Source organism: Symphalangus syndactylus, chromosome 18, assembly GCF_028878055.3.
Source record: "Symphalangus syndactylus isolate Jambi chromosome 18, NHGRI_mSymSyn1-v2.1_pri, whole genome shotgun sequence".
Taxonomy (NCBI): domain Eukaryota; kingdom Metazoa; phylum Chordata; class Mammalia; order Primates; family Hylobatidae; genus Symphalangus; species Symphalangus syndactylus.
In genome coordinates this window covers 20,482,599-20,509,773 of record NC_072440.2, presented here as the reverse complement: position 1 = coordinate 20,509,773, position 27,175 = coordinate 20,482,599, and the positions used below count along the sequence as shown (strand labels likewise).

The window sequence follows — 27,175 nt, the reverse complement described above, 5'->3', positions numbered from 1 at the left end:
AGGAATAGGAATCAGGGCTCAGTTCTTCCAGCCTGCAGTGCTGAGGGGGTCCTCATATCTCCTTGTTTCCCCCATCACCCACACCCTGCCCCCCAGGCGCAGTGTCCCAGCACGAGTTCCTCGGAACCCCAGTTTCCTCATCATCAGTGTGGCTGACCATAGTTCCAGTTTCCTCCAACCGTGTGGCTGTGAGGATTCAATGACAGGCTGTCATTTGCATAGACATTTCTCCAAAAGAGATCTATGAATGGCTGATAAGTGCATGAAAAGATGCTCAACATGACTGCTGATTACGGAAATGAAAATGGAAACCTGTCCCTTCAGTGGTGGGACCATGTCACACCCACTAGCATAAAGACAGTGATCAAAAAGACAGAAGCCAGCGTTGGTGAGGATGTGGGGAAACTGAACTTCTCCCAGGTTGCTGGTGGGAATGCAAAATGATTCAGCCCCTCTAGAAACCAGTTTGGCAGTTCCTCAAAATGTTAAACATGGAGCTGCCACATGACCCAGCAATTTTCCTCCTAAATATTTACAAAGGAGAAATGAAAGCATACGTCCACACAAAGACATGTACAAGAATGCTCACGGAAATATTATTTTTAATAGTCAAAAGGTGAAAACAACCCAAATGTACATCAATGGATAAGTGGACAAATTGTGGTATGTCCTTACAATGGAATATTACTTGGCCATGAAAAGGAATGTTCTTTCCGGCTGCTCTAGTGGAAGAAATAACAAAGAACAACAAGGAATGGAGGAGTGACACATGCCACAACATGACGCTCACTGAAAGAAGCCAGTCACAAAAGGCTACACATTGTATGATTCCATTTATACGAAATGTCCAGAACAGAGAACTCTCTAGAGATAGAAAGCAGAGGAGTGTTCCAGGGGCTGGAGGAGGGGAACAGGGAGTGGCTGCTGATGGGTGTTGGGTTTCTTTGTGGGATGATGTAAATGTTCTAAAATTAGATTGTGGTCATGGTTGTACAACTCTGTAAATATACTGAAAACCATTGACTCATATACTTTAAGTGGGTAAATTTTAGGGTATGTAAATTCTCTCCCAAGAAAGTGCTGTAAAAAATGGGCTCGTCCAAGTCCAGGATGGACAGCCTGCGGTTCAAGCCCAGGAGGCAGGAGCTACTGTGGTTCTTATTCTTGCTATCTGCACTCTCATCTCTTTGATTCTTCACAACCACCCTGTAAGGTGGGCACTTGGCAGAGGAGGCAATTCGAGTTTTGGAGAAGGAGGAGCCCCAATACTTCCCTGGCCTTCTGGACAGACAACAGCAGGGTGAGGGGCAGCCTTCCCAGGGAGGCTGGCTGGGGGCTCAGTGAGCTTCAGTTCCACATGCTGGGGCTCTGTAGTAGACTTGGGCAGGGGGCACTCTAAGGTCTCCAGGCCTCTGACCCTCCTACCCCTCCCCACTCCAGGCCTCTGTTTTCCCATCTAGCAAAAGGGCTCCATCAGTGGTTTTCAAACTGTGCTCCAAGGCACCCTGGGGCCAAGAAGAGTTTGCAACCACCCCAAACAGAGGATGTCCCCGAGGTCCTCCTGGGACCCCACCCACCTCCCTGCCTCCCCTTCAGTCCTGGTCCACCCCTGAAAGGCAGGATGTGGCTGCCAAAGGTAGGTAGGGAAGAGGAAGGCGTGGGGGGCTGTGCGCAGGAATCTACATCCTGGGGACCCGGAGATGGGAACTCCAGGTGCCTGGAGCCCGGCTTCCGGCTCCAGCCTAGGGAAGAATCCTCGGCCGCCGCCTCCCGGGATGAAACCGCCTGGCTTGCAGCCCAGAGCCCTTCCCGGACATGCTGCCGGCATCTCAGCTTCCCTTCTGGTGGAGGAGACACTCTGGAGCCGCTTGCTCAGGGCTTGGGTTTCCAGGACTGGATCGTCCATGGCTGTGGCTACTGAGTCCCAGATACCCCAAGTATCCAGCAAGAGAGTGAAGCCAGGCCTGTGCCGAGCGCTGGGAACCCTGCGCATTCTGTTTGCATGAATTTAAGCCCAGCACACCCTTCTGCGGAGGAGGACGACCAGGTCGGGGGCTATACATGAGCAATAGGGAGTGGTGAGGCCTGAGGCCAAAGGGAGCACCCCTGGCCCTTCCAAAGTGGGCAGTGGCTACTTGGCTCCAGCCTGCAATGCCAGACTTTTGATTTTTCAAGACAAGCCAGAAATCTGGGTTATAATTTGAAATCTCCAGAGTTTGGAAAAGTTTTATGAGCAAAACACATCCACAAACGGGGCACAGCCTGCAGGCTACCCATGGGCAACATTATCTCCCGGATGGGTACAACAACTGACTTTTTTATTTTTATCTTTTACTTTTTTTCATTTTTGGTAGAGACAGGGTCTTACTGTGTCACCCAGGGTGGAGTATGGTGGTATGATCATAGCTCCCTGCAGTCCAGACACCCTGGGCCCAAGGGATCCTCCTGCCTCAGCTGCCCGAGTAGCTGGGACTACAGGCACACAGCACCATGGCCAGCTAAGTTTGTTTTTTTGGGTTTTGGGGGGGATGGTCAGGGGTAGAGATGGGGCCTCACTATGTCTCCCAGGCTGGTTTTTTTTTTTTTTTTTTTTTTTTTTTTTTGAGATGGAGTCACGTTCTGTCACCCAGGCTGAAGCACAATGGTGTGATCTTGGCTCACTGCCACCTCTGGGTTCAAGCAATTCCCCTGCCTCAGCCTTCTGAGTAGCTGGGATTACAGGCACGTGCCACCATGCCAGCTAATTTTTGTGTTTTTAGTAGAGACGAGGTTTTACCATGTTGGCCAAGGCTGGTCCCGAACTCCTGACCTCAGGTGATCCTCCTGCCTCGGCCTCCTAAAGTGCTAGGATTACAGGCGTGAGCCACTGCGCCTGGCCCCAGGCTGGTCTTGAACTCCTGGCCTCAAGCGATCCTCGTGCATCGGCAGCTCAAAGTGCTGAAATTACAGGTGTAGGCCACCGTGCCCAGCCACAAGCAGCATCTTGCAGATGAGAACACTGAGGCTCGGGGGAAGCAACACGTGCAGTCCCCGAGTGGTAAGTAGCCCAGCTCAGACTCAAGCTCGTCTCCGAATTCCAGATTCCAGGAAGGATGCTTCCATGAAGCTATTCCTTTGCTTTGAAAAAAAACAACCCTTCCCTTTACAGCCTCGTCAAATAACAATGGAACACCCACCCATACACCGCAGCTCAAGGAAGCTGTTTCTGTACTGATGCCTGCCATTCTCCAAGAAAAAACTCCGCCATTCACGGGGTGTGTTTAAGGCGGAGAAGAGAATACAAGTGCATCTCCCCGCGTACCCGCCTAGGGCATCTCTGGAAAAATATACTCAAATACTCAAGAAACGGCGGGGGAACGGGGTGGGTGGGGGACTTCTTTCTCACTGCATATCCTTTGAGTATTTTGATTATTTGGACATGTGAACATATTCGCTCTTCAGCAAGTAAATAGTTGTTTTGTTTGTTTTTCATTGTTCCCTCAATTCATTCTGAGCCTGGGACAGGAAGGGGCATTTGCAGGTGTCTCTGGGGCCCGGAGCCAACTCCCTGGGAGCTGGAGAGAATTGGGGAGGGGAATTAAGCCTGGATGGGACCCCCTGTGTGCCAACCACCCTGCAAATACCCACCCACCCCTGTGTGCACAAGTACACTTGGTCCTCACAACCACCCTAGAATGGGAAACAGTTACAATCCCCGTCTACACATGAGGAAACTGAGTCACACAACCAGAAGTTATAGAAGCCTGTTTGGAGCTTGGGGGCCAGGTCCTAGGCCCACCCCTGCTCCTCCCCAGGCCCTCCCGTTTCTCAGTTGGGGATCCACAGCCTGGGATCTGTCACAGCCCAACCCAGGCTCCAGGCCCCAGGCTCATTCTCCCGTTCCCTCTGGTGAGCTAGTGGGGCAGTTCTGGCCCCAGTGGCACCACCACACTCCTGCCTACTCAGCTGGGCTTGAAGCAGCTGGATTCCTTCCAGGAATGGTCCCATCCCAGGTCCAAAGACCATCTGGGCTCCATCCAGAGGCATTTCCACCCCAAACCTCCGGTGCAGCTGGGGGCTGCACACACACCCCTGCCCGCCCCATGGAGCCTGTGCCTGGGAATCCCTCGGTACTTCCTGCCCAAGGTGAGATTTGCAGGCAGGATACCCAGAGAACTCAAGGCGTCCCCTCGGGCATCTCACAGCATCGCCAGGAGGAGTTTGGCACCCCATTGACTCCTGTGAAGAGACCAGAGAGATTAGACCATTAGGTTAAAGTCACACAGCCAATGGACAGGAAGATAAACTGCTGTTATTCAGAGTCACCTAGACCTGCTTTGGGTTATGGAAGAAATATGCAAATAGGGCCGGGCGTGGTGGCTCGCACCTGAATCCCAGCACTTTGGGAGGCCAAGATGGGCAGATCACCTGAAGTCAGGAGTTTGAGACCAGCCTGGCCAACATGGTGAAACCCCATCTCTACTAAAATTACAAAAAAATTAGCTGGGCATGGTGGCAGGCGCCTGTAATCCCAGCTACTTGGGAGGCTGAGGCAGGAGAATTGCTTGAACTTGAGAGGCAGAGGTTGCAGTGAGCCGAGATTGTGCCACTGCACTTCAGCCTGGGTGACAGAACAAGATTCCATCTTGGGAAAAAATAAATAAATAAATAAACAAATAAATAAATAAATAATAAAAATACACAAAAATTAGCTGGGCGTGGTGGTGGCACAGGCCTGTAATCCCACCTACTCGGGAGGTTGAGGCAAGAGAATCACTTGAACCCAGGAGGCAGTGAGCAGAGATCGCACCACTGCACTCCAGCCCAGGTGACAAAGCGAGATTAAAAAAAAAAGAAATATGCAAATATGGCAAATCCATTCTCATTGGAAAGGAGTCATACTATGCAGATGAGGCTCCCCACTGCTCTCCATCCCCCTCCTCTGCTTCACTTTGCTTCCCAGCATCTACCCCTCCAGACGTGTCACAGGGCTACATGTGAATTACTGTCTGTCTCCCATGAGACAAGGACAGTGTCTGTTGTGTTACCCACTGAGTTGTGTTCCCAGCACCTTGAATGTAAAATAAGGAGATCATCCTGGATGATTTGGGTGGGCCCAGCACGATCACAAGAATCCCTGGATGTGCAAGAGGGAGGCAGAAGAGCGAGTGTCAGGGTCAGAGGGAATGGAAGACGCTGTGCTGCTGGCTTTGAGGGGCAGAAGGAACCCCAGGTCAAGGAATTCGAGCGGCCTCTAGGAGCTGCAAAGGCAAAGGAGAGCCCGTGAAGGCACAGGCCCTGCCCGCACCTTGACTTTAGCCCACGAGACCCACTTCAGACTTCCGACCTCCAGAGCTGTAAGAGCTCACATCCCTGTTATTTTAAACCACTACATTTGTGGTCATTCCTCACAGCAGCGATAGGAAACTGATAGGAAACTAATGCAGTTACAGTGTGGGCTCAAAAACACTTTCCTCTGAATTTACATTTGTTTTGTTTTGTTTTGAACTGTCTCACTCTGTTACCCAGGCTGGAGTGCAGTGGCACGATCACGGCTCATTGCAGCCTCGACCTCCCAGGCTCAAGCGATCCTTCCACCCCAGCTTCCTCAGAGCTGGGACCACAGGCGTGCACCATCACACCTGGCTAATTTTTTTTTTTTTTTTGAGATTGAATTTTGCTCTTGTCACCCAGGTTGGAGTGCAATGGCATGATCTCGGCTCACTGCAACCTCCACCTCCCAGGTTCAAGCGATTCTCCTGCCTCAGCCTCCCAAGTACCTGGGACTACAGGTGTGCACCACCACACCTGGCCACTTTTTGTATTTTTAGTAGAGACAGGCTTTCACTATGTTGGCCAGGCTGATCTCAAACTCCTGACCTTAGATGATCTGCCTGCCTCATCCTCCCAAAGTGCTGGGATGACAGGTGTGAGACCCCGTGCCCGACCGTGTTGAAGTGTTAGAAAGTGTGCTTCTTCATTGGTGTGGAGCCCCACCTGGTCAGCATGGATCCAACCCCCTCTTGCGTGTCCCTCTGTGTGGAGGGTGCTCACAGAGGACTGGCAGGCATCCAGGACCATTTTTCCTCTTTCACTATGACACACAGTGCCACGAGCGTGTCCATGAGCACAAGGGAGTGTTTCCTAAGACCTGCCCAGGCCGTTCCTCACTGTGGGGCCTCGCGGACATCACATCCCCTCTCTGAGCCTCAGTGTCCTCTTCTGTTAAATGGAGCATCTGATGGTCCCTCCCTCACAATGCGCTCTCCCTGTGCCAAGCTGGTGTCCTCTCCTGTCCTCTTGGCAGGGCCCTGCGGGGAGGCAAAGGACACAGCGGGAGACTCCACCCTGACGTTCAGCTGTGATCAGCGTGTCAGGCCCTGCCTGGCTTGCCCTGTAGAGCTGAGCTCCAGGGAAGGTCCAGCCCAAGCTGCACACGCACCAGGTTCACAGAATGAAAAATCAGTCATGCGTGCTTGGGCTGGGTCATCAGAGCCTCTGAGGTCAGGGGCTCCAGGAGGAAGGATCACAGTGGCACAGTGATGGGGACAGCAGGAAATCCGGGAACAGCCTCCACAATGGCCACCCCTTGGCTGGGGACTGTGAGCCAGTCACCATCCATGCCAGGCCTCAGAGTCCTCCCCTGTAAAGGAAGACAACAATGACCCCTCCTGGGCTGTGCTGGGGACCCAGCGAGGGAGTAAGATGTAAACAGAGATGGAAATGACACACTTCCTGGCCCTTAAGAAGCTCAGGTCTGGACATTAGTAAACAGGCTTTGACTTTGTAGAGAGAGTGGCTCCAAGAGGGAGCTGGGATCTCAGAGCCCCACCCCCGCTCCATCCAGCCTGGGGAACCAGGGAGGACTTCCCGAGGAAGGGGCATATGGAACCCTTGGGGCCGTGCAGCTAAGCCCGGAAATGCCCTTCTGCAGGAGTGGCCATCAGCCCTCCTGAGGCCCAGCAATGACCAGGCCAGGGCAGGAAGCCAACCAGGGGACTCCAGAGGGGCTTTCTGGGCGGAAGTGGAGGTGGGGTTCCTCAAGGTGGAGAATGAAGTCAGGGCTTGGCCGACCCGGCAGGTGATTCCTCCTGGCCAGCCCCTGGCCTGTCCAAGGAGGCGGTCCCACGCCCCAGGGCTGCCCCATCACCAGCCAGTGGTCAGGCCTGGGCTGCCTGATGCCCCCTGTGCTGACTCATGTCCGCCCGGCTGTCCCTGGCCGGAGGGAGGGGGCGGACCCTACTCCACACTTGACCTTATCAGGCCTTGCTGGTGTCCAGCTGCCGGGACGTGGGCAGGGCCTCGGCCTAGCAGGCACGACTCTGGACCTCTCAACTCCCTCCCTGCCCTGGTTGGGCAGGGTGTGCATGAGCTCATGGGAGCCCCAGGCAGGGCAGGGCAGGGCAGGGCAGGCAGGGCGGCTGCCCAAGAAGGGATGAGGCCAACAGCCTGGCTGGGGTGCCCCCGTGGAGCTTGCCCGGCGGCCCCCTGCCCGGCGGGACAGGGCTGGGCATGAGCTATTTTTAGTTCCTGAGTGGGCCCCAAATGTAGCAGCTGGTACCCTACATTCCTACCACACAGCCCAGCCTGGCACACAGGGCACGCACCCAGTATGAAGGCACACACATGTGGACACACCCACGCACAAGAACACTCCAACTGTACGAGCATACACATGAGCGTGAATGTGCAGTGGTGTGCACATGAGCATGTGCCCACATCCGTGTACAGAGACATGCTCACTCCACCCGCCTTTACACAGACACACCAACTGCTATTCACGTGTGTACAAACATGTGCACACCCACCTCCCACAGGCACGCTGACATACACAGAGGCCTGCACATAAGGCCCACCCAGGTGTACACTTCGGGGACACCAGCTGGCTGAGGGTCACTCAGCGACATAAGCAGCCCCGGGTCCCCGCCTGTGTGTGCACACACGGAGTGACAGCTTTAGAGACTTCCATTCCTTGCTGGCCCTGCTAACGATGCCCTCAGGGATGTCCCAGTCTGGCGGCTGTAAACAGGCAATGAGCACAATGGGACTCTTGTTCTTTCAGGCATAGCACAGAGGGCTGGAGGTGAACAGAGGAGTGGCGGCCCAGCGTAGGGTGGTCAGGGAAGGCTTCCTGGAGGAGGGGGTCTTTGAAGGAACAAGCAGGGAAGGATCTGCTTGTTTGAATGAACCCAGCTTAGACTGAGTAATTTTCTCTGCTTAGGGAAATAACAACCATGGCGGTAAACCTTTGTCACAGCTCCCATTTGCCACATACTTCCTCGGCACCAGGCTCCATGTGTGTCGTCTCATTTCATCCTCATGACAACCTTATGAGGCAAGTCCTACTACGGTCACCACGTGCAGATGAAGCCCCTGAGGCAAAGACGGGCCTTGACACGTGGCTGGTGAGTCTGATCCCAAAGCCCGTGTTCCTAACCCAGCCTGCAGGCACTGGTGGTGACTTTGTTGGTCATGGAGGGTGTTCCAGTTATCCATTGCTATGCTGCAAATGATCCCAAAATTTAGTGGCTTAAAACAAGAGTAATCATTTGTTTCTCTCACAGATCTGCAAGTCAAGCCAGGCGCCACAAGAAGGCACAGCACTGCTCTATGAGGCATCAGCTGGGGCAACTTCAGTGGGAGCTGGAGGTCCCATTGGCTCTACTCGGGCTGACAGCTGGCAGGAGTGGAGGGTCCTCTGTTCCTTCCCACACCAGCCTTTCCATGGGGCTGTTGAGCTTCCTCACAGCGTGGTGGCTGAGTCCCAAGAGGTGGGAAGCGGAAGTTGCAGTTTCTCATGGCCTGGGTCCAGAAACTGACACAGCCTCACTGGCAACATATTGATCAAGCATCCACAGAGCCCAGATTCAAGGAAAAAGTACATAGGCTCCCATCTTTCAAGAGGAGGAGTGTCAAATAACTGGGGGGAGAGCATGTTCTAAAACCACCAGAATAAGAATGGAGGGGACTCCAAGGCAGGCAACCAGTATCTAATGCAGAGCCTCCTGCCCTGTTCCAGACCTCAGAACTCCAGCTAGGGCCACGAGTCAGCCCAGTGCAGACCACAGACCACCCCCCACCCCTGCTCGTTTCCTTTACATTTTTTTCTTTCCTTTTTTTTTTTTTTTTTTGAGACAGTCTCACACTGTTGTCCAAGCTGGAGTGCAGTGGCACTATCTCTGCTCATTGCAACCTCTGCCTCCCGGGTTCAAGTGATTCTCCTGCCTCAGCCTCCCCAGTAGCTGGGATTACAGGTGCCCACCACCACACCAGGCTAATTTTTTTCTTTTTTTGTATTTTTAGTAGAGATGGGATTTCACTATGTTGGCCAGGCTGGTCTTGAACTCCTGACCTTGTGATCTGCCCACCTCGGCCTCCCAAAATGCTGGGATTACAGGCGTGAGCCGCCATACCCGGCTTTTTTTCTTTTCTTTTCCTTTTCTTTCCTTTTTTCTTTCTTTCTTTATTTCTCTCTCTATCTTTCTTTCTTCTTCTTTCTTTTTTTTTGAGATGGTCTCACTCTGTCACCCAAGCTGGAGGGCAGAGGCACAATCTTGGCTCACGGCAGCCTCAACCACCCCAGCTCAAGCAATCCTCCTACCTCAGCCTCCCCGGTAGCTGGAACCATAGACATTCACCACCACACCCAGCTAATTTCTTTTTTCATGTATTTTTTGTAGAGACGGAGTTTCACCATGTTCTCCAGGCTGGTCTTGAACTCCTGGTCTCAAGGGAGCCACCTGCCTCGGCCTCCCAAAGTGCTGGGATTACAGGCTCTGTTCACATTTTTCTGTGTGTGTGCCAAGCACAGAGGGGCCACTGTGTGTGGCTACAGAGGCCCAGCTGGCCTGGCACCTCGGCTGGAAAGGGGCAGCCTCTGGGTAGAAGAGCTGGGTGCCCAGGTGGGGAAGGCATTTCACTCAGCCCCTGCCACAGCTCCTGTGGAGCCCCAGAGTTCCAGGCTCCTGGGTCCTATCTCCTCTGCTTTCTCCAAGCCCATTCCAGGGAAACAGAAACCCAGACAGGGCTTGGGAGATGTCACTCCTGGGTCCTGAAGTGACACCCCAGAATAGATGCTCTCCTGAGGTCCCCTCTCCTAAAATTTTATAAATCTGGGGTTGGAAGTGCCCCATACTGTAAAATCCAAAAGTCTGTTTCCCTGCTTCTCTTTTTCTTATTTAGTTATTTATTTATTTTGAGATAGGGTCTCACTGTGTCACCTAGGCTGAATAGCAGTGGTGCAACCATGGCTCACTGCAGCTGTGAACTCCTGAGCTCAAGCGATCTTCCCACCTCAGCCTCCCAAGTAGCTGGGACTACAGGCATGTGCCACCACACCTGGCTAACTTTTGTATTTTTTGTAGAGACGAGGTCTCCCTATGTTGCCCAGACTGGCCTTAAACTCCTGGGCTCAAGCGATCCTCGCACCTTGGCCTCCCAAAGTGCTAGGATTACAGGCATGAGCCCCTGCACCAAGCCTCCTCTCCTTCTTAAGATTCTGAGTTTCTGTTTTGACTCAATTTGACAGCATCAGTCAAATTGCAAACGGGCTTACCCTTTGACCCAGCAATTCTCCTTCTAAGGAAACTTCCAGCCTCCAGAAATCATCAAGCACGTGCAGAAGAGATGAGGCAAAAGTGTTCACAGTAGCTTCTTGCGTAACCAAGGAAAACTGGGAGCTGCCCCCACCCGCACCAACAGCCAGAGCCATTTATGGAACGTTTACGGAACACCGCGTCTGGTATGTGCCTATGAAACTTCTGCATTCAACAAACAAAACTTCTGCATTCAAAACACCACATTTCAAAACAAAACTTCTGCATTCAGCATGCCACAGTCATGTGTGGAGAGCAGAGAGGAACCCTGGAGGGAGGAGCTGCAGACGGAGCAGGGCCGTGGGGCAGGTGGCTACTGGTTTTCTGTAATAAATTACCATACACTCGGTGGTGGAAATAACAGACATTTATTCTCATAGCTCTGGAGGCTAGAAGTCCAAAATCAAGGTGTCTACAGGGCCATGCTGCCGCCACGGCTCCAGGGGGGGCAATCTTTCAGCTTCTAGGGACCCCCGGGTTCCTTGGCCTGTGACCACATTGTTCCAATCCCTGCCTCTGACTTCCCAGGGCCCTTTCCTCTCCTGAGTCTCTGTTTGCAAATCTCCCATCCCTTTCTCTTGTAAGAACACTCTAACTGGATTTAGGATCCACCCCAACCCAGGATGACCTCATTCTGAGATCCATACTCTAATTACATCTGCAAAAATCTTTATTCCAAATAAGGTCATGTTCTGAGGTGCAGAATAGATGTGAATTTTGGGGAGACTCTGTTCAACCCACAACAATGTGGAAGGCCAATGTGTCTTCTCTATCATTTGGTCCTGCTGCAAGGAGGGTGTGTTTCTGGACCTGTGTATTATTTGTGTATCATTTCATTTATGCCTAGTGTTCCATTATTGGGAGTTATTTCTATCCTGCTGCTAAAGGTCATTGCCAAGGTCTGATTGTAAGTTTTAAAAATTGCAACCTAAGGCATAAATGGGTTAATTTTTTTTTTTTTTTTTGAGACAGGGTCTCTGTTACCCAGGCTGGAGTGCAGTGGCACAGTCATGGCTCACTGCAGCCTTGGCCTCCTGGTTTCAAATGATCCTCCCACCACAGCCCTGCTGAGTAGCTGAAACTATAGACATTCGCCACCGCACTCGGCTAATGTTTTTTAATTTATTTTTTTAGTGATGGAGTCTCACTATGTTGCCCAGGCTGGTCTCAAACTCCTGGGCTCAAGCGATCCTCCCTCCTCAGCCTCCCAAGTAGCTAGGATTTCAGGTGTGCACCACCATGCTTGGCTAATTTTTAAAATTATTTTAGAGACAGGGTCTCACTATGTTGCCCATTCTAGTCTCAAACTCCTGGCCTCAAGCGATTCTCCTACCTCAGCCTCCCAAAGTGCTGGGATTACAGGCATTAGTCACTGTGTCTGACCTCATTTTAACTTTCAAAAAGTTCTAAAATCCCAGAAGACAAGTTGTCTTCAAAGATCCTTTGCCTCCCAGGGTCAATGTCCCCAGTTTTCTGGGAGGCCCAGGGGGGCCCCTTGGCAATGAGGTGGAAATGGTCAGCATGGCAGGGTGGGCGCCTCTGACACCTGCCCTGCTGACCAGGCTGGAAGTTGCCGTGGCATCCTCAGGCCTCCAGATGGTGAGCCTACCTGAGTCAATGACGAGGTGATGGCCGACGTTCCCAGCCCAGCACTTGCTCCGGATAGGAGCTGGGCACCTTGGAGCATGGCAGGGCCAGGGAGTGGGGGACAGTGGACTGGGGGCTCTGTCTGGTACCAGCGGCCCACCTGCCCATGATAGGCTCCTCAAGGGTCCTGGGTAGTCACAGATCCCAACCCCTCATTTTTGGTTTTGTTTTGTTTTGTTTTGTTTTTGAGACAGAGTCTTGCTCTGTTGTCCAGGCTGGAGTGCAGTGGCACAATCTCATCTCACTGCAACGTCTGCCTTGTGGAATCAAGTGATCCTCCTGCCTCAGCCTCCTGAGTAGCTGGGATTATAGGCGCCCGCCACCACGCCCGGCTAATTTTTGGTACTTTTAGTAGAGACGGGGTTTCATCAAGTTGGCCACGCTGGTCTCAAACTCCTGACCTCAAGTGATCTACCTACCTCGGCCTCTCAAAGTGCTGGGATTACAGGCATGAGCCACCACACCAGGCCTCCAACCCCTTGTTTTATCAATAGGGAAACCAAGGCTGACAGAGAAGAAAGGGCTTGGCCAGGGTCACCTCCTGAATTAGGAACCATGTGGCCTGTCCCACTGCTGCTCAGCAAGAACCTCCCCAACCTCCTCCATACCCGCTAGGGCAGCCCCAGTGCCTCTGCCAGAGCGGCTCTGCATTCTCCCCAGCTCCCCCTGCGAGGGGAGCAGGAAATGACCAGCCCTGTGCACAGATGAGGGAAACTGAGACTCAGGCTGGCGGAGGGGCAGAGGGGGTAAGAACCAGTCAGCAGACACTAGGCTCAGATCCCCCCGCCAGCGCCCCAAGGACACAGAGACACCAGACTCCCCAGTGTCCCGCGGCGGGGTCCACTGGGGCTGGGAGGAGCCCTCCTAGCCCCGCCTGGCCTCTGGGGTTCTGTCTTCTTTCCTGATGGTGCCTTGCCTGTCTCCTGCAGGCTGTGCTGTGGCCCAGGGCCCAGGACAGAGCAGGGTTTGCTGGACCGATGACAGTCACATCCTTGCCTGTGCCTGTGAGTTTGGCAGGCTTCGTCTGTGTTTCTCCTTGCTCACATCAGGGGCTGGGAGACCGGGGTACTGCAGGGTGGGTACCCTGGTCGCAGATGCCAGGGGCACTCAGCCGAGTCCCTGTGGGTCTTGGGTAATTAATTAATCATTGGGCCATTTAAAGATTAACAGCAGAACGGTGGGAGAATGGCTTAACTCATGATAGGGGCACGGAAGGGGAGCTTTCCCTGTCCCTGTCGACCCCTGGACTCTGTGACATGGGTTAGGGAGTATGGAGGCTGGCTCTGCAACCCCACCCCTTCCTTCCTGTCCCCCCACCATCCCCAGCCTCTCCTGGTCCCCAAGGAGGGGTTCTGAGCTCACAGTGAGGGGCCTGAGGCATATTACATGGGCCAGAAAGTTCCAGGAGCAAGAACCAGCCCCAGCTGGGCTTCCCTCCACAGGCACTGGCTGGGCTGTGTGGCCTTAGGCGAGTCACTGCCCACTCTGAACCTCGTTTCAGAGGAAGGCACTCATAGCACGTGGTTGCAGATTGGAAGAGAGGACGTCCGCACTGTCCACGAGCTCAGCGCACAGTAGGTGCTCAGGACTTCCTCCCAGAGGCCCGGCCCCCCAAGTCTTCACATTGTGCCTCCTCGGGTCAGAGCCACTCTCCTCCGAAAATAACAGTCAAGTTCATTCTAACCCCCAGGCAAGAGAAAGGGTCCCTTTCTCCAAGGCCGGGTGGGGAAGATGAGTCAGCTTCCTCACCTGGGCTGATTCACACCTGTGTGGAGCGCGGGTGGGGAGGAGACAGAGACCATTCCTCCCTTCGCTCTGGGGCAGCCCATTCCAGCAGGCCTGAGCTGGAACGGGGAGGGATTCAAGATGAACCAATACCCTCAGAAGGGGTGATACGGTCCCAAGGCCCAGAGAGGAGCAAAGATGGATGCCCTTGCACAGCACCCCAGAGGCAACACCATGGGCAGGGAGCCACGACCCTGCTCCTTTCCCCAGCTGCTCCTCCACTGTTAGGTAACAGAGCCCAGCCCCACCTCCCACCAGCCCACCCAGCTGAGCCGGCCATCGCCCCTCCCTCCAAAGGTGCCCAAGGGGTCAATGAAACCCGGTGACTCAGGGCGGGAAAGACCCGTGAAGTCATCCAGCGGCCGGGGCCACCTCTTGAGGCTGTCCTGGCCTCTGGTCTCACCGGCCTGGGAGTTCCCCAGCTGTCTGCTCCCCTGGCTGCAGGACAGAGGCAGCCGCCGGTGTGGATGGAGCATGACCTCAGAGGCTCCCAGCCCTTGGCTCAACGCTGTCGGCCCCAACTGCAGGCCTCAGAGGAGCAGGCCCCTGGCCCGCCCAGCGCCTTCCTCGCGGCCCCACCACGGAGAGGAGTGAAGGAGACACCTCGAACGCGGTGTTGGCGCAGGGCCCAGGGCTTGGCTGGAGAGGGAGTCAGGGAACACTGTGATCATTTTTATGATCTGCGGGGCACCCACCTGAGCAGCCAAAGCTTCATCACTGTGTTCATCAGAAAGGTGACAAATGGTGTTGCCCATGACCCAAGGCCCCAGACATTGGAGGAACAGGGACACAGGCTCAAATCTGACCTTCCCCAGCCTTGAGGCTTGGACCCCTTCACGCCCCCTCTCTGGGCCTCAGTTTTCTCATCTGTCAAAGGAGCTGGTGAGAGCTGCCTGGCCTGGTGGCTGGGAGGACAAAATCAGTGTCTCAGCAGGAAACAGACAAGGGGGATGCGAGGAAAAGATCTTAGAGACCTGGCTGAGGGGACTAGATCCAAGCTATGCTAATGGCAGGAGCTGTTTCCATCCCGGAGCCGAGGACTCTGACAGCCAGCGAGAGCTGGAGGCAGAAAGAAGGCTGAGAGAGGAGCTACAGCTGTAGGGGCCGGCTGGGATGAGGAGGGAGCAGGGGACACCCCACTTCTCCCCATGGCACCCCTGTCTGCAGCGCCTCCCCCGGCCGACCCCACTGCCCAGAGAGCCCACTTCAGGGCACAGCCCGCGGGGAGGGGCCTGATGGGAATGCCCTCACAGCCAGCTCTTACTGAGCACAGCCAAGCTTCGTCCTGAGCCCTGGGGACACAGTGGTGCCCAAGACAGCCCAAGACCCCATTCCATGAGGAGAGAAAGAGGGAGAGTGAAGGAGGTGAATTGGGCAGCGAGAGATGTTTTAATCCAAGGAAAACCCTACAGGGCGATCAGAGACCCCTTAACAGACGAGGCCCCGACAGTTGGTGGCACAGGGAACCCCGACGCCCGCCCCCATCACTCTTCCAAGGCCCCACAGAGGTTGCTCAGGCTTGCAGGGGGTGGGGACCCAGGAAGGCTCAGTCAGCCAGCGCCCCCCTGGGCCATTCCAGGCTCTGAGCCGCCGCGTGGCGGGGGGGGCAGGCTGCCAGCCGAGGGAGCCCACCACAGGGGAGCCGTGTGCATTCCCAGACGGGCACATTCCCGGGCACATTCCTGCCGGGGAGCCACTCTGCCACCCGCACCGCCCTGCCTGCTCCCCGCACACAGTGCCCATTGTCTGCCCAGACACTTTGAGCTGCCGCCGCCCCCGGCCTCTGCCACATCCCCACGCCTCCCATTCCCGGGTGGGGCTCCACAAGCCCAAGCACCCCTCTCCCAGTCCCCAGCCCTGAAGGGCACCTGCCATTTTTCTTGGAATCAAGCAAGGATTAGAGGAGGGAAGTGACTTGCCCCAAGTCACACAGGCCAAATCCAAATCGAAATCCAAATCCCTGGACCCCCAGCGAATGACTCTTCCCTAAGAGCCCTTCCTCCTCCCAACCCTACACCCCTGGGCTGAGGGGCACCCTGGCTCAACAGCTTAGACCCTGCCTCCCGAGCACCTGCTGTGGGCCAGGCCCTGTGCCGGCCCCTGCAACCCTGCCTCCCTCACGGGGCCCAGCAGCCCTGCTGGGTGTGAATTTCCCCAGTATCGCACAGGACCAGGAAGCTGACTCAGGGCAGGGAGGAGTTTGCCAAGGCCACCCAGTGAGGAAGCCAGTGAGCCGAGATCCAGCCCGGCCCACGCGCTTTCCACCTCCTGCAGGGAACAGTACAGGGCAGAGCCTGCCGGGGTGGGAGGGACCGAGGGAGTGTCCAGGGGAGAAAGTGGTATCCAGACAAAGCCTTGAGGGGAAGGGCCCTGCTCCACAAAGGCAGGCTGGTCTGCTGAAGCGGGTAGGCCTTTGTTTGCTCATTCACCCAGCATGTGGATCCAAGCCCTAGACCAGGCACTGGGCTAGGATACAGGTGAAAAACAGGGTGAGGAGTCAGGACAGCCTGCCTTCAGGGAGATGGGTCAGATAATATGCACTCTCCAGGTCATAAAACCAGGGGGTCGGCCGGGCTCGGTGGCTCACGCATGTAATCCCAACACTTTGGGAGGCTGAGGCGGGGGATCACGAGGTCAGGAGTTCGAGATCAGCCTGGCCAATATGGTGAAACCCCATCTCTACTACAAATATAAAAATTAGCCCAATATGGTGGCGTGCGCCTATAATCCCAGCTACTCGGGAGGCTGAGGCAGGAGAATAGCTTGAACCCGGGAGGAGGAGGTTGCAGTGAGCTGAGATCGCGCCACTGCACTCCAGCCTGGCGACAGAGCGAGACTCCATCTCAAAAAAAAAAAAAAACCAGGGGGCCGCTGAGTCTAAAATATCAAGCGCCCCTTCCTTCCCACTCCCCACCCCTGGTTTCCATCTCTCCTTAGCACACACGGGGCCAGTTCTAACCCACTTCCGTGCCCATCAGTAGAGAGTCACTCTACTGAACTTCCCTGCTAAGAGGTTTTGCAGGCGCTGTTGCCTCCCACTGCCGACACCCTTCCCCCAGAGAGCCTCAGGGCTTCTCCCTTGCTTCCTTCAGGGCCCTGTTCAAACAAGACCACCCTATAAAAATAGCAACTCCACGCCCACCCCAGCACGCAGCACCCATCTCCCCCTGACCCTGCACCCGTATTCTGGTTCTTCCCATGATGTGATTTCCCACTTATTTACTTGCTTTTCATGTTTAATGTCTGCCCTCCCATCACCCCCGCTAGAATGGAAGGTGTTATGAGAGTTGGGATTTTTATCTGTTTTGCTGTATGAAGTAGATGCGGGAAGAATCAAGACTGATGATAAGATTATTTCAACTCAACATACCAGTAAAACCGGCTCCAAGATCAAGATAGAGAATATTTCCGGCCTCCAGAAGCTGCCCTGGCTCTCCCTCTGGTCAGTACCCACCCCTGCCCCCAAGGGTAACCACTCTCCCATCACCAGGACCCCGCCCGGTCTGGACCTCCGTGTCAGTGAGACCGGCGTGTGATTTTTTGCAGGCATGGGCTTTCTGCACTTGGCATGAGCTCTGCCCCTGCTGCTGCTTGTAGCCAGGGTCACCAGTGGGCTTTTACCTTAAGCAGCAGGTAGACAGTGGGGCTGGGGACAGCTGCGGGGATCCAGAGTTCTAGGAGGTGTGGCGGACCAGCTGGGCCCAGGACTGGGGTTGGAGGTGAAAGTCAGGCAACATCAGCTCATCAACGGCATTTCAAGCCGTGGAATTTGAGTACTATTGAGCTGGCCATGCCACTGATGGAATCGTTTCTTGCTGCTGCAAAATCGAGGGCCACATGCTACAGGTCAGGCCTTCTGCCCCCCTATCCGCTGTGAGGTGCTTGAAGGACTGGTTTGGAAACAGACCCCTATTTCAGAAGCAGAGTTGAGGCTTAGCAAGGGAGAATGACTGGCTCAAGGTTACTCGGCTGGTAGGTTTGGGCCAGGACTCCTCGCTCTGCACTGGACGCCGCTGCACTACCTTCTGGGTGTGCCAGTTTGGCATGGGGAGGCCAGGCTCACACCCAAATCAGGACGTAGCCTATCGTGAGGGTCTGGGTGAGCTGGGAGGTGTTCAGAATAGGAGAGCAACCCACAAAGGCTCCCCGGAGGAAGCAGGCTTGGTGCTGAGCCACAGGAGCCTGGGGCAGGGTAACCCCCACCTGAAGTCACTGTCTCCCCAGCAGTGACATCATTAGCAAGCCAGAATGGGCAGGGCACACAGCTGGAGGACCACGCAAGCTCAGGCGGGGGCCAGGTGGGCGGTTGGAAATACGTCACTAGCCGGGGGGGCCAACCCCCATCAGCGGCCATTGACCTCTAGAAGATGGCTGGGCCTCACACACCTTGGAAACCAGAGCAAGAGGCCATCAGGGTGGGGAAGGCGGCCCATCACCTCCTGTACAAGTGCCTCATTTTACAGGTAGGGGAACTGAGGCCCGAGGCAGGTCTTGACTATCCCAGGATTACACGGCAAGTGAGGGGCAGATGCAGGAGAGGGGTCCAGGCCTCCTCCCTCCCAACAGTGTTCTGTCTACCCTCCAAGTTCTGTCTCACCCAGCCAAGGGCCACTCTGCTCCTGCACTGCTGGGCTGGGGTGGTGGAAGAGATGGGAAAGTGGAAGAAGGCAGGGGCTGTGTTCACGAGGGGCCCCTGAGGCTGTGAGGATGGTCCATGCCCCCAGGGAGACAGGCTGGTGGAGGGGGAGGGAGCACAACTCAGAATTCATCTTCTTCCCCAACATGCTCCTCCCGCAGCCCTGTCTCCTCACCAGGCCCAGGAACTGGTGCCTCAGCAACTGCTGCATTTTCAGGAATTTTGCAAACTGGCTTCAAAACACAGCCATGATTAGACATCAAAGTATTTAAACTTACAATTCAGGGCCAGGCGTGGTGGCTCACGCCTGTAATCCCAGCACTTTGGGAGGCTGAGGCAGGTGGATCACTTGAGGTCAGGAGTTTGAGACCAGCCTGGCCAACATGGTGGAACCCAGTCTCTACTAAAAATACAAAACAAAACAAAAAACTAGCCAGGCGTGGTGGCACACACTTGTAATCCCAGCAACTCAGGAGGCTAAGGCAGGAGAATCACTTGAACCTGGAAGGCAGAGGTTACAGTGAGCCGATATCGCACCGCTGCACTCCAGCCTGGGTGACAGGGCAAGACTGTCTCAAAAAAGCAAAACAACAATAGCAAAAAAAACTTACAATTTCAATAAACATTCAAAACTCATCATCCCCAATTACTTGACCACATTCTCCTACGTATCTATGTTTTTGAGGTTATTTACATCTGTGGATCTGTGCTGGGAGACATGCCCCTCTCCCCAACCCCCAATGCAGAGACTTCAGGTTTCTAACTTGAACTTACCCATGGTGGGTATGTTTACACCACAGAAATTGGCAAATGTGGCAAGTTAGGGATCTAAGCCAGCCCCCACCCTGCCCAGAGAGCCAGTTGTTAAACATTAACTGGAAGGGCTGCAGTGGCTCACGCCTGTAATCCTAGCACTTTGGGAGCCTGAGACGGGCAGATCACCTGAGGTCAGGTGTTCGAGACCAGCCTGGACAACATGGCGAAACCCCATCTCTACAAAAAATACAAAAATTAGCCGGGCGAGGTGGTGGGTGCCTGTAATCCCAGCTACTCGGGAGGCTGGGGCAGGAGAATCACTTGAACCCAGGAGGCAGAGGTTGCAGTGAGCCAAGATCGTGCCATTGCACTCCAACCTGGGCTACAGAGCAAGACTCTGTCTCAAAACAAAAAAACAAACAACAACAATAAAACAAAAACCACTAACCAACATGCCTCTGCCCTTGTCCTATCCATCCACAAAGCTCTCCCTCTGGATTGTCTCCAGAATCTCCCCGCTTCCACCCCGTCCTCCACCCTTTCTCATCTGGACTGTTGCAGCTGCTCCTGGCTCACCTCTCTGCCTCCCCAAGGCCCTTTCTCCACCCAGCAGCCACAGAGTCTCACTCTGTTGCCCAAGCTGGAGTGCAGTGGCATGATCACAGCTCACTGCAGCCTCAATCTCACAAGCTCAAGCTATTCTTCCACCTCAGCCTCCTGAGTAGCTGGGACTACAGGCACATGCCACCTTGCCTGGCTAATTTTTTATTTGTTTGTAGAGACGGGGGTCTCACTATTTTGCCCAGGCTGGTCTGGAACTCCTAGGCTCAAGCGATCCTCCTGCCTTGGCCTCCCAGAGTGTTAGGATTACAGGTGTGAGCCACTGCACCCAGCCCAGAAAGACCTTTCTAAACTTAAAGAATAAATGACAAGGCTGGGCGCGGTGGCTCAGGCCTGTAATCCCAGCACTTTGGGAGGCCAAGGCGGGCGGATCACTAGGTCAGGATATTGAGGCCATCCTGGCTAACATGGTGAAACCCCGTCTCTACTAAAAATACAAAAAATTAGCCGGGCGTGGTGGTGGGCGCCTGTAGTCCCAGCTACTCAGGGGGCTGAGGCAGGAGAATGGCATGAACCTGGGAGGCAGAGCTTGCAGTGAGCCAAGATCACGCCACTGCCCTGCAGCCTGGGCAACAGAGCGATACTCCATCTCAAAAAAAAAAAAAAGAATAAATGACACAAAACAATAAAACAAAGATGCTGCGCCTGGCTTCAAAGTCCTGCCCTATCCTATCCCTTAGCTACAGGGGGTCCTGGCTGATGTGCCTTCCTCCAGGCCAGTTCCAGCCTCTCACCTTCTCCTTGGCCTCTCATTACACAAGCCTCCGCCAGACGGCTCCTCCAGGAGACCCTCCAGATCCCCCCACCCCCCATCTCCCTGTGGAAACAGCCCAGCCACTCACTGACCCAGCACCCACTGGATTTGTGTCTTTGCACAAACCTCTCTGTGCTAATCTTCCAGATTGTGTCTGTCCTCACGCTAGACTGGAAGCCCCGTGTGGTGTGGGCAGGACTTCTCTCTGTCCCACTCATGATGTCTCTCCGGCACCTAGTGCAGTGCCTGGCATATAGTAGATGCTCAGTAAATATTTGAGCAAATGAGTCCATAGGAGGGCACAGGACTCTAAACCTGTTATCATCGGTGCCCATGCAAGGAAAAGAAGGGTTGGGGGCATGGTCAGAACCCATCCCCCATTCTCCCCCAGCCCACCCCAGCCTGTTCTGCCAGCCCCAGGCCGTGGCTCCCTCCCCAACTCTCCCTCAGTCCAGACTTCCAGCATGTGCCTGGTCCTTCCCACAGCAACCCCTTCCCTTGGGGCTGGTGGGGAAGAGGCGGGAGGAATTCCTGGCCCCGAGTCAGAGGAGGTGCCCCGGCAGGCAGGCGGGAGGCAGCGCACACACGCCAGGGACTGCTCCGAATTCCAGCTCCCACGGGCCGCTGGGAGCCCGCCAGGCAGGGCTGGGGAAGGGCAGGGAGCCCCTCCTCGCAGGAGCCGGGAGGGCACGGGAAGCCTACGGCAGGACAAGGGAAGAAGTCAGCGTGGAGACAGGGCGGGAGGGCCGGCCTGATGGCCCACCACTCCCAGCACCCAGATGGGAAGACTGAGGCCTCCTGACGGCAAACTCTGAGCTCCTGACTCCTCCCAGGCCAAAGACCTGAGGCGGCCAGTAGTGCATGGGGAGAGGGTTGGCTGTGACCAGAGACCAAACATTCCGGGATGAAGCGGGGGCGTTTAAGGGCCGATTAACAGGAGACCCATGGAAAGAGCCCCAGACTGGCCGGGAGTCCTGGGCTATCCCAGCTCTCAGTGAGACCGGGAGGAGGCCCTGCCCCTGGCTGTGCCTCGACGCCCCACTTGCCCAAGGTGGCCCCAGCATGCTCAGCCACTGGGAGTTCAGTGGGCAACCGGAGAGGAGTCTCAGGGGAGGGCAGGGGAGGGCAGAGCTCCCAGGAGGCTCTCAGCCAGGCCCCTTCTGAGTCCCCTTCCTGTCCCTGCCCCCTCCCCTTCCTGGGTCAGGGCCAGGTGCGATGGGCTCAGGCAGCGGCCCCTCTCCAGCTGTCAGCGCTGGAGCTGCCGCCAACACCCACACCAGCACACCTGGCCTGCCCTGTGCCACCCTGCCACCCGGCCACCACCCCTTTCCCAGCTCCTCCCTGGGCCCCACCAGCTCTTGCGGCGCCCTCGGCCCACAGTGTGGTATCTCAACTCTGGACAGCTGGATCCAGACTTCCAGAACCACAGTGCTTTGAACTACAGAATCCTAGAACGACACATTCTTACAACCAGAAAATTCCAGGACCATCGACTACTGGGATATTTTCCATTCTAGTCCCAAGAATTCTTAGAACTAAGTAATTTCAGGAATGCATATCTTACAAAGATCAGACCATGGAAACTAGGACTTATAATTTTAGGAGCGAGGGTTCTTAATTCCCAAGTAACAATCCCATTGTCCCAGAGGATAGAAGCCCCGTGTTCTTCACACCACCCAGAGTAACAGACACCCAGGAGCAGAGCAAGGCGCCTTGGCTGGGGGCCATTCACAAGGCCTGTACCTTGTGAGCCTGCACCTGGAACAGAGAAGGCGGGAAGGGACAGGGGAAGACAGAGGGCACCTCTGAGCAAACCGGAGGCGCTGAGGGCCTCTCCTCCAGGCCCAGGGAGGCTCCCTCCACCTTGGCCAGGAGAGAGGAACCGAAGAGAAAAAACGCAGTTGATGCCACAGGGTTTGGGCGGCGGGTGTGTGGTCACCGGGGGTAGCAGGAGCTCTCGCCTTCCTGGCGGGAGTTTGGAATTTTCTCCTGGCAGGAAGGGCCCACCCTCCCAGGAATGGAAAACAATCCTTGGCAGCTGGCCCCTGAGGCGTGCAAGGTCTTTGACAATCAAACGCGATTGTCCTCCCTGCCTCACCCCCAGCACAGTGCAGGGGGGAAACCGAGGCAGAATCTCCGTCTAAATCAAGAATCTGAATCTGCCTCTGGCGGATTCCAGTCTTCCCCATCTGTGATCATGGAATGTCAGAGCCCAAGAGAGACACAGGGGTGGGGCCGGGTGAGTCCCTGCCAGGGCAGGTGGGAGCTGAGACCAGAGAGGGCAGTGGTTTGCCTGAAGTCACTCAGCAGGCTGAGGAGGTCTCTTATTGACTCCACTGAGGCTCACTTCCAGGGCCTCCTCCAGGAAACCTTCACAGGCTGCCCTTCCTGAGGCCCCTTTGCCCCTTAAGACTTTCTCAGCCACCGAGCCGGGAGCTCTGGCTTTTTTTTTTTTTTTTTTTTTGAGATGGAGTTTCGCTCTTGTTGCCCAGGCTGGAGTGCAGTGGTGTAATCTTGGCTTACTGCAACCTCCGCCTCCTGGGTTCAAGGGATTCTTCTGCCTCAGCCTCCCAAGTAGCTGGGATTACAGGCACCCGCCACCATGCCGGGCTAATTTTTTGTATTTTTAGTAGAGACGGGGTTTCACCATGTTGGCCAGGCTGGTCTCGAACTCCTGACCCCAGGTGATCCATCCGCCTCAGCCTCCCAAAGTGCTGGGTTTACAGGCGTGAGCCACCGCACCCGGCCTCTGGCCCTGTTTTCTAAGTGTTTGGTATGAGTGTCTCACCTTCCTGGCCTGGGCTGTGATGGTGCCTCCCCATCAGCCTGGAACCAGATGGAAACCATGAGCTGAGGCCTCCAAGCCCCTGCTCCGAAACCTCCCACAGCTCTGCGCTGCTCCGACAAAGTCCAATGCAGCCTGGCACTTGCAGGAGGTGGAACCTGTGGCTGCCCGATCCCTTGGTCCCACTGGGCATGGGTATCCCCGAGTTTCTCGCAGCCCTCACCCGTCCATCTCTCCCTCTGCAGGCTTGGCCCTCGCTGCCCCGTCCCTGTGGCCACTTTCTCTTCTTCCTCTTTCCTGGCCTGTTCGGCCTCCCCTGAGACCGCCTTCCTCAGGAGTCCCTGCCTGGGGTGGGACCCTTCCCCAGCCTGCCTCCCCAGCCCTCACACCACTGCTCAGCACTGGCAGCCTCTCCCTCTGCCTGGCGCCCCCTTCCTGAGGCTGGCCTGGGTCTCGCTCACACTGGATCTTAGACTAACCCCCGTGGTGAATGTGAGCTGAGGGCCGACTGTGGGTCTCAGCCGCTCACACGCCTTCATTCATCAAATCCTGGCAACAACAGGAGGCGGCCTGTTAATTAAAATTAACCAAGCATGGTGGCAGGAGCCTTAGCATCTCCATTTTTCAGATGATAAGACTGAGGCACAGTGTGGTTAAATCACTTCCTCAAGGTCACGCAGGAAGTGGTGGAGCTGGGAATGGAACCCTGAAAGTCCGCTCCAGAGTTTACGCGCATCCTGTCCTGTTAGGTCACTCTGCCCCAGGGGAAAAGGACAGAAGCACCCAGCCCCACAGCTCTGGGGAACCCACGTCTGGAACTCCTGGGCCAGAAACCACCTTGCTCTGCCCCCTCAGGCTCTGAGAGGTCCCTGGTTCCAGAATCCACTGCCCCCCACCCCACAACAGACACGCACACAGACAGACATACAGACACACGAGTTACACACAGACCCAGACACATGCCCTGGGCCCCGGACCGGCTGCAGGAAGCACGCAGCTGCCCAAGCCTTTTTCACTTCAGCTTTTCCTAAATTTGCTTTGAGGAAGTTGCTGCCGCCTTGGAGTTCTCCCCAGTCTCTCACGAGCTCCAGACCACATCTCTCCAGCCCTCCCTTCTCTGGAAGCCTGGGGAACAGAGACCCAAATAAAGGGCCCTGACCTAGCGGGAGTCGGGGAGACACGCAGTGACCATGACACAGAAGTGCATCCTGCTGCCGGCGGCAGGCGACAGTGCCTGGAACAGAGGAGGCAGAGTGGGGTGCAGGGTCAGGAGCCCTGGGGCAGCAAGGTTGCAGCTGAGAAAGTGGCCTCTGCAAATTTCTAGGGACGAGCATTGCAAGAATTGGGGAGAGCCAGTGCAAAGGCGCCCGAGGCGGGGACCAGCCTGCCGCATTGCAGGAACAGAGAGGAGACCTGTGTGGCCATGAGGCCTGGGAGGAGCGGGCCCTGTGCACTGCGGTGGCCTGAGCTCTCACTCTGCATCCAGCAGAGCTATGGAGGGTGTGCAGCAGAGGCAGGGTGTAATCTGATGGGGGTTTGTTCGACTCTGGCCGCCGGGTGAAGGATAGATGTGAGCGTCAAGAACAGAAGTGGGGCTGGGCGCGGTGGTTCACGCCTGTAATCCCAGCACTTTGGAAGGCTGAGGCAGGTGGATCATTTGAGGTCAGTAGTTTGAGACCAGCCTGGCCAACATGGTGAAACCCCGTTTCTATTAAAAATACAACAAAAAAAATTAGCCAAGTGTGGTGGCAGGAGCCTGTAATCCCAGCTACTCCGGAGGCTGAGGCAGGAGACTCACTCGAACCCGGGAGACTGAGGTTGCAGTGAGCCAAGATTGCGCCACTGCACGCACTCCAGCCTGGGCAACAGAGGGAGACACAGTCTCAAAAAAAAAAAAAAAAAAAAAAAAAAGAACAGAAGCGGGAAACCAAGCAGGAGGCCAGAGGGGCTTGGGCGCGCTGCTGTTCCACCAGGGCCATGCAGTCCTGACCATCTGGGTGACCCTGAGCAAGTCACCTCATTCATTCTTAGTTTATGCGTGCCTTCAGGCAATGGTTCTTTCAACAAACGTTCATTGAACTCCTACAATGTGCTCAGCAGTGTGCTAGGTGCAGAGGGTACAAGAATAGCAAGACAGACACAACCCGGGACCCAAGGAGGTCGCCACCTGGCTGGGAAGATGGACGTGGAGCACAAAGTGGGGAGGGAGAAGCAGAGAGTGCAAAAGAGCAAACATCAGGCAACCCTGATGCAGGTGGGGGTCAGGGAAGGCTTCCAGGAGGAGGTGACATTGCAGCCAAGCCCAGAAGGGCAAGTTGGGGTTCCCATCACAGACAAGAGGGAACGGCATTCCAGGCAGGGAGAACGGCCACACAGGAGCTCTGAGCATTGGCCTCCCGCTTCCCCAAGGGGCTTCCTCTCCTCTACCTCCCCAGGTAGACGAGCCCAGAGGAGCCTGGCTGTGGAGCCCAGTTTCTTCTCCTGTGAAATGGGGGTGACCTTTGTGCCTGCCGCCCCCTTCCTCAGGTGTGAGGAGCAAATGGACCATGCGTGACAAGAGCAGGTGCAATGCCTGGTTCATGGGGCGCGACGAGCCATGAGATCACTTCCCACACCCACCCACCCACCCATCCAGGATGGAGAAGGGAGCCCCCTGGGATGAGGTCCAATGGAGGATCTCGGGGAAGGCCTCCCACAGCCCACCCACAAATCTCTCCCTAACTCACTGCCTGCTGTGCCTGAAGTCTCTCTCACAAACTCATTCCGAGGTAGGAGGTCGGACTTGACTCCAGAGGCACAGCTCAGACACTGGACCAAATTGAGGACTAGCTAAAACAGGTCAGGGGAAGCACCTCCCCCTAAGACACGCCCACCAGTGTGCCATATCAGTTTACCATTGCCATGGCAACACCCAGAAATTGCCAACCTCTTCCACAGCATTGACCTAACAACCCAGAAGTTGCCCCCATGTCCTGTAAATTTCTGATAACCCGCCCCTTCATTTGCATATAATTAAAGTAGGTATAAATATGAGGGCAATCCTGCTTCTGAGCTGCTGGTCTGGGCCCACTGCCTATGGGGTAGCCCTGCTCCAGGAAGAGTGAGACCTCTGCTGCTACTGTACACTGTCACTTCAGTGAAAGGTGCTGTTTAACACCACCTGCCCGCCCTTGAATTCTTTCCCGGGAGAAGCCAAGAACCCTCCGAGGCTAAGCCCTAATTTGGCTAGCCCTTTCTTGTCCTGCATCAATCAATTCCTTGGCATCATGAATGCCCACCCTTCCTATTCAGGTTAGCCCTGGCAGGGCATCACTCAGCCTTCACAGACAGCTCAGCTCAAGCCCCCCTCTTTCAGGAAGCCTTCCCTGATTGCTAGAGCCCACAGCATCTCTCTTTGTCAGTCTTTCACTCTGCACTTCCTTTGAACTTTGGAGTCCCAGCCTCAGAGCTGAAAGGGCTCTGAGAAATTGTGCAACCCTGCCCTCCCCCAGCCTGAGCCCCCATGCCACAGACAAGGAAACTGAGGCCCAGACAGGCTTCACCAAGCCCGCATCATGAGTTCTCAGGGGAGCTGGGACAGGAGGCCACCCCAGTGCCCAGCCCGTTCACTGTCCACT

General features: G+C 55.4%; 1 long non-coding RNA gene across 1 annotated transcript; it reads right to left on the bottom strand.

The window, feature by feature from the left end:
- Nucleotides 1-2,463: 2,463 nt before the first annotated feature.
- On the bottom strand, nt 2,464-26,363 carry LOC134733498 (uncharacterized). Its single transcript, XR_010117040.1, has 3 exons — nt 26,285-26,363; nt 4,148-4,218; nt 2,464-3,554 (listed from the first exon to the last, which is right to left on the bottom strand). It is a non-coding gene; the product is annotated as an uncharacterized lncRNA (long non-coding RNA).
- Nucleotides 26,364-27,175: the final 812 nt, after the last annotated feature.